This window comes from Podarcis gaigeae, assembly GCF_964106915.1.
Source record: "Podarcis gaigeae genome assembly, chromosome: 10".
Lineage (NCBI taxonomy): Eukaryota > Metazoa > Chordata > Lepidosauria > Squamata > Lacertidae > Podarcis > Podarcis gaigeae.
In genome coordinates, this window is record NC_139686.1 from 19,976,563 (window position 1) to 19,982,475 (window position 5,913).

Genomic DNA, 5,913 nt, shown 5'->3' on the forward strand with positions numbered 1-5,913 from the left:
CCTCTGCGACGGAACTCGAATGAGCGAAAGGGGAGTTCGGAATTGGCAGAGCGACCCTAAGCTGAGAGCGGAGCACTTTGGGAAACGTAGTCTTCGGCGTGCGGTACTGAGGCCTTCGGAGGTAGTTTGGCGTCGAAGGGGAAGGGGTCGTCGTAGGTTCTAAAGGGGGGTTTAGCTCAGTCTCCCGCCCTCAAGCCCAGCGGAGCTGAAGCAACGTCAAAATACGCCAAAATAATCCTATAATATCTACTTCTTCTTCATCTTCTCATCTCATTTCGTTTCACTTTTAATTTTATTAGTATGCTGTCCGTTGCATAGTTAAAACCATGCGCAAGGCGGCTTACAACATGGAAACAATTTGCGTGCAATTGGAGAATCGTACAGATGGAATGGAGCCCAAGGACCATGTAGTTTAACCCCCTGCAATGCAACCATAAGCAGTAAATAAAATACATCAAGAAGTACTAAAGGGAGATGGGAAGGATTTCTCTGGGGTTCTCTGTGCTTTGTACTTTGTACCTAAGAAAGGTTGCTCTCAATTACTATCTGCAGCAAATTCCTGTGCTAATCCTGTGCTAATCTCACTTCTGCAAATATTGGCCAGACGGTTAGCACAAAGCAAGTGACTAATTGCTAAAATTGGCTGGCGGGTCAAGAGTCCGTCTCTTAGCTTGCAGAAATATTTTAGCTGCTGCTTGCAGATTTAACCAGGCCTGCCAAAGAGGCCCCCTTCCTGTGCTTATGCTTACTAATGCAAAAATAAGAAAAGACACATACAAGCAAGAGGGGAGGGGGGAGTGCTTAACTAGCAGAAAGACACGTATGAGGAAGTGCTTAGCCGGCAGAAAGATGTGTTAAGCAAGCAATAATAAGTTGAACATTTGCCAGCTGATGGGGAAAGTCTGTAAAGGGTATGGGAGGGGGGAGAGTGTTCAGAAAAGTATAAGAAAGTCTGCTGAAGTGTCTTGAGACACAACCAGTTCTTAGGAGCTATCCTGCTGGTTGCCTCTGCACACAGATTGTCTCTGTGCACAGATTTCAATAAACTTTTTCTCCAAAGAAGATTTTGCTTTCCTGGTACTTTTGTTCCCTCCAAGGTCCAACCAAATTTGAATCGTTTCTACATAAATCATCATAAGATCTTTAAAAACAATAATATTAAATGCAATAGTATTGTTACTTGGCAAAAAGGCAGTTGCAAATAGTCAGGCTCACAATTAAATGTCTTGAAGTGTAATCAGTTAAGCAAGATTGAAAAGAGGAAGGGAATCCTTAATAGCTTGTAGCAGAAGGAATTTCAGCTGGTGTGGCTGAGGCAGCTAATCATAAGCCTGCATTTTTTATCAAAGCTTATATATTTCAATCAGGGCCTGTATGTTAAAGATTTTCAAATGTTTCATGCCAGGCAAAAGACCAGCTGCCTAAAAGGCCTTGGCAATGTTTTTCCTCCTAGACAAGGGGCCCCCTGATTTATAGCAGAAAACAATTCTCAAAGTCGTAAAAAAGGAAATTACAGGCTGAGAGCAGACACTGATCCTACATGTTACAGAAGATAAAAAAGCAGAGATAAACATAATTAGGAATGAGTAAATAATAAAATGATACCATGTGCCTCCCAGTAAAATGAGCCATATCTTCTTCCTAAGGTTAAAAAGGCCAAGAGCAATGGAGAGGCATCTAGCTGGCAGAAAAAGAGCATTTTAAGGAAATCTTTTAAAGCTGTTTCTTTTTTTAAAACTGAGAGAGTTAAAGGGCAATAAATGTTGGGAAGAGCTAATGGGAAAGCAGCTGGCTGGAAAGGAGGGGTGAAAGGAGGGGTGTAAACTGAAGAGGCTTCTTTTGAAGCTGTTTTTTTTACTGAGTTCCTTTTTTACTTTACAAAGGCCTTATTCCTTTTAAAAGGCTACCTATGATAATGTATTAAATATATTGGCTTAAATGTAATTATGCAAAGGATTTAAGAAATGCTAGATTCTTATTTCATATAGTTGTAAGAGTTTTAACTATCCTGAAATTAAGTCAGCCACCAGCCTAGCCCCCTGCCAGACAGGAGACGCCATAGAGCACTCCTGATATATAGTTGTCAGGCTTTTTGTTTAGAAACCTTCAAATGAAGGAGATCTTTCAATGTTGATGTGAACTCAAGATCCTTGACATCTGTTGAAGATAAAAATTCAAGATTAACTATCTGTTTTGGAAGGCAATAGGGCAAGGAGGGCAAGAGGTGAGCTGGTAATTAAGATTCCTTGTTGAGACACATGTAAGATATATTACTACTTATTTGTCATTTATATATAGCTCTTTGTGTTCCATAAAAGGACAGAAGGAAATGGGTGTATCTTTTGTGATTGGTTCTAGCAAACAGCCAATAGGAATTTCAACCAGGCTGATTGGACAGAGGCAGCCACAGGAGGAGCAAGGGGGCTGGATTAAGGAAATATAAGTGCTGGCCAGAATGGCAGGAGGCCAGGCCAGAGCTTGGTAACCATACCACTGTGCCTCTCATTTATTTGTCTGACAAATAAATTATTATTTTAATTTCTCTATTGCTGCGTTGAATATTTCATTCCAGCTAAGCGTTAACCACAAGCAGGGTGCTACATGGCCTCTTATGTCTCCATATGCTTCCAAGAGCTGGTAAGTCAGGAAAGGGTGTGTTTGCAGGATCATTCACCACCCTCTGTGGTTCTATGCTTAGGGCCAAGGAGATCCCAGTATAGGACTTTCTCAATATATAATAAAAAATATAAGGAGGTCATAACTTGGCCCCCACTGGAATATATGTAGTGCCACATCACAAATTAGGGTTTATATAAACACAGGAAAGTGAGAGCTGGACCATAAAGAAGGCTGATCACCGAAGAATTGATGCTTTTGAATAATGGTGCTGGGGGAGACTCTTGAGAGTCCCATGGACTGCAAGAAGATCAAACCTATCCATTCTTAAGGAAATCAGCCCTGAGTGCTCACTGGAAGGACAGATCCTAAAGCTGTGGCTCCAATACTTTGGCCACCCAAGAGAAGAGAAGACTCCCTGGAAAAGACCCTGATGTTGGGAAAGATGGAGGGGAGAAGGAGATGACAGATGAGATGGTTGGACAGTGTTTTCGAAGCTACTAACATGAGTTTGACCAAACTGCGGGAGGCAGTGGAAGACAGGAGTGCCTGGCGTGCTCTGGTCCATGGGGTCACGAAGAGTCGGACACGACTAAACGACTAAACAACAACAACATGGGACCATTCAGTGAAGGGTGGGCTATAGGTAAAAACAATGAATGAATGTCTGCAGAAAACACTGGAATATAAGCGGGATCCATCCCGCTCGCTGTCTTGGCTTCTTTAGCCGCGCGCAGCCTCTCCAGCCGGGAGAAGCTGCGCATGGCTATAGCAATTCCCCCACCTCCTGTGAAAGCCCACAGGAGCCGCGCACCCTTTAAGGAATCCTGCGGGCTTTTCTACGAGGAGGGAGAAGGGACTGACTGGCCACGTCAGTCCCTTCTCCCTCCTGGAGAATAGCCCACAAGAGCCATGCGGAGCTTGTGTGCGGCTCTTTGGGGCTTTTCCTGCCTGCCTCTCCCCTGCATTTGCTCCATAAGAGGCACACACATTTTCCCTTACTTTTTAGGATGGAAGAAGTGTGTCTTATGGAGCGAAAAATACGGTAACTATCCCAAGGTTATTATCAAAAAAACTGACTATTTGCCAAGAACACCACATTTTTATTTCCTGCCACTGTACACTGGACATAACATGCTATGCCAGGAATATGTGCAGTGGACTTTGTCTATATCAGCATAGTCTGTGCCAATAACATATTATTTGGCCAAGAGTATTATGAACCAACAGCTTTCACGAAAGCCATTACAGCTGTGCTGTCATTTAATCAGTTGTTAGATGAACGGCCTTACCATCCACTCAGCAAGCACCTATTCTTAACTATGGATACATGCAAAGGATTAAGGTTTGTTACATATACATAATACCAACTCTCTGGCACTCCTCCTTTTCGTCTTGTTTGGGGCCATATTGCAACTGGAAATTGTCTCACCACAGATCAAACACGTAGACTGAGGGACGTTTTCAGCTCCAGTCCATGTGAAACCGAGACTCAGTGCCGAGGGCCTTCTGGCGGTTCCCACATTGCGAGAAGTGAGGTTACAGGGAACCAGACAGAGGGCCTTCTCAGGAGTGGCACCCGCCCTGTGGAACACCCTCCCATCAGATGTCAAGGAAATAAGCAGCTATCCTATTTTTAAAAGACATCTGAAGGCAGCCCTGTTTAGGGAAGTTTTTAATATTTAATGCTGTATTGTTTTTAATTTGATTGAGAGCCGCCCAGAATGGCTGAGGAAACTTAGCCAGATGGGCGGGGTATAAATAATAAATTATTATTATTATAGCTATCCACATTTTTTTGACAAATTTTATTTTTGGAGGTTTGCTTGGGTCTGCTACTGGTGTCGAATTAAATGAGTCTTCTCTAGCACTCTGTTTGTTCAAACTAGTTGGATCAGAGCTAGGATTGTCCTCAGTATCACTTGATGCTCTTGCTATCCTTTTCAAAAGATATCTATATATTTTGCAAATAATAAATATATTTTTCCTATACTATATGATACTACACTAAACTGAAATGTTTAAATGTTTCTTCGATTGTCCTTGAATCTTCCTGCCACGCTTGCCATCTTCTCCTTGCCACTGCCCTAAATGAAACATTTTCCATAAGACCAGCTCAGCCCTTCAGTTTTCTCTCCTTCACAAAGGGACCCTCAAGACTCGCTTCTTACCTGCCCAGATCTGTTACCCCTGCTCTCCAGAAGCTATTTCTGAGCAGCGTGAACCAGCAACAGCACTCTTACCTGGGAGGAACGGAAGCCTGTTACAGGAGTTATATTTTAAGCAGGTTTCCCCACCTACTCTCCACCCTATAGCATCTTGAAATAGGACAGGAACTGTTACCTGGTTCACACTGATGGGGTAAGGAGGATTCTTGATGCAGCTATCCATCATATCCCTTTTGTAGCCTAGCATAAGTGTATGAAATTTAGATAACCTCTTTCCAGTGCTGAATAGTTTGTTTAAAATGTTAGGATTCATTATTGTTTCACAGGATGTGTGCCACTTTAAAAGCTAGGGTGCATATCCTAATCTAGTTTTTACAGCTGTGTAGCAGGTGCTGATAAGTCACTGTAATTAGCTGTGTCAGCAATTGTGAATGATATATAATGTCCAGTATGTACCTTACTCTGCCCTGGTAGATGGATGGGTGATGATTATAGACACTATGTAAAATGGAGTTTTGTTGCCTTTTTCACTGCTCTTGGCCTTTCAACCTTAGAAAGAAGATCTGGCTCATTTTACTGGGAGGCACATTGGTATTATTTTACTATTTACCCTTGCCTTTAATTGTGTTTTCTCAGTCTGCAAGGGCAGCATATGTAATTCTCCCTTTTTATGACTTTGAGAATTGTTTTTCTACTATAAATCAATGGGGCCCCCTTGTCTTAGGAGAAAAACCTCTTGCCAAGGTTCTTTCTGCCTGGCATGAAACATTTGAAAATCCTTTTTTAAGCTCATTTTTAAATACAAGCCTTGATTGCAATATATAAGCTTTGATAAAAAATGCAGGCTTATGATTAGGTGCCTCAATTGGAGACAAAAGGATGCTTTAGGTTTGAAATGCTGTTAACCTTCCCTACAAGTAGAATTTGGTGTGAACCTATTGTTTTGAATGGAATGGAGCTCCACTGGGGCTTTCTAGATTCCTAAGGCTTTCTTGAGAAGACCTCACAAGAATGCAAAAGTGCAGCCCTAACAGTGAGAACATTATTCATATTATCACATGCCATCCCAGTCTCCAAGGGCTGAGAAATTATAGGGGTTCCACATGCTTACTCAGGGTTGAGTTTCCTT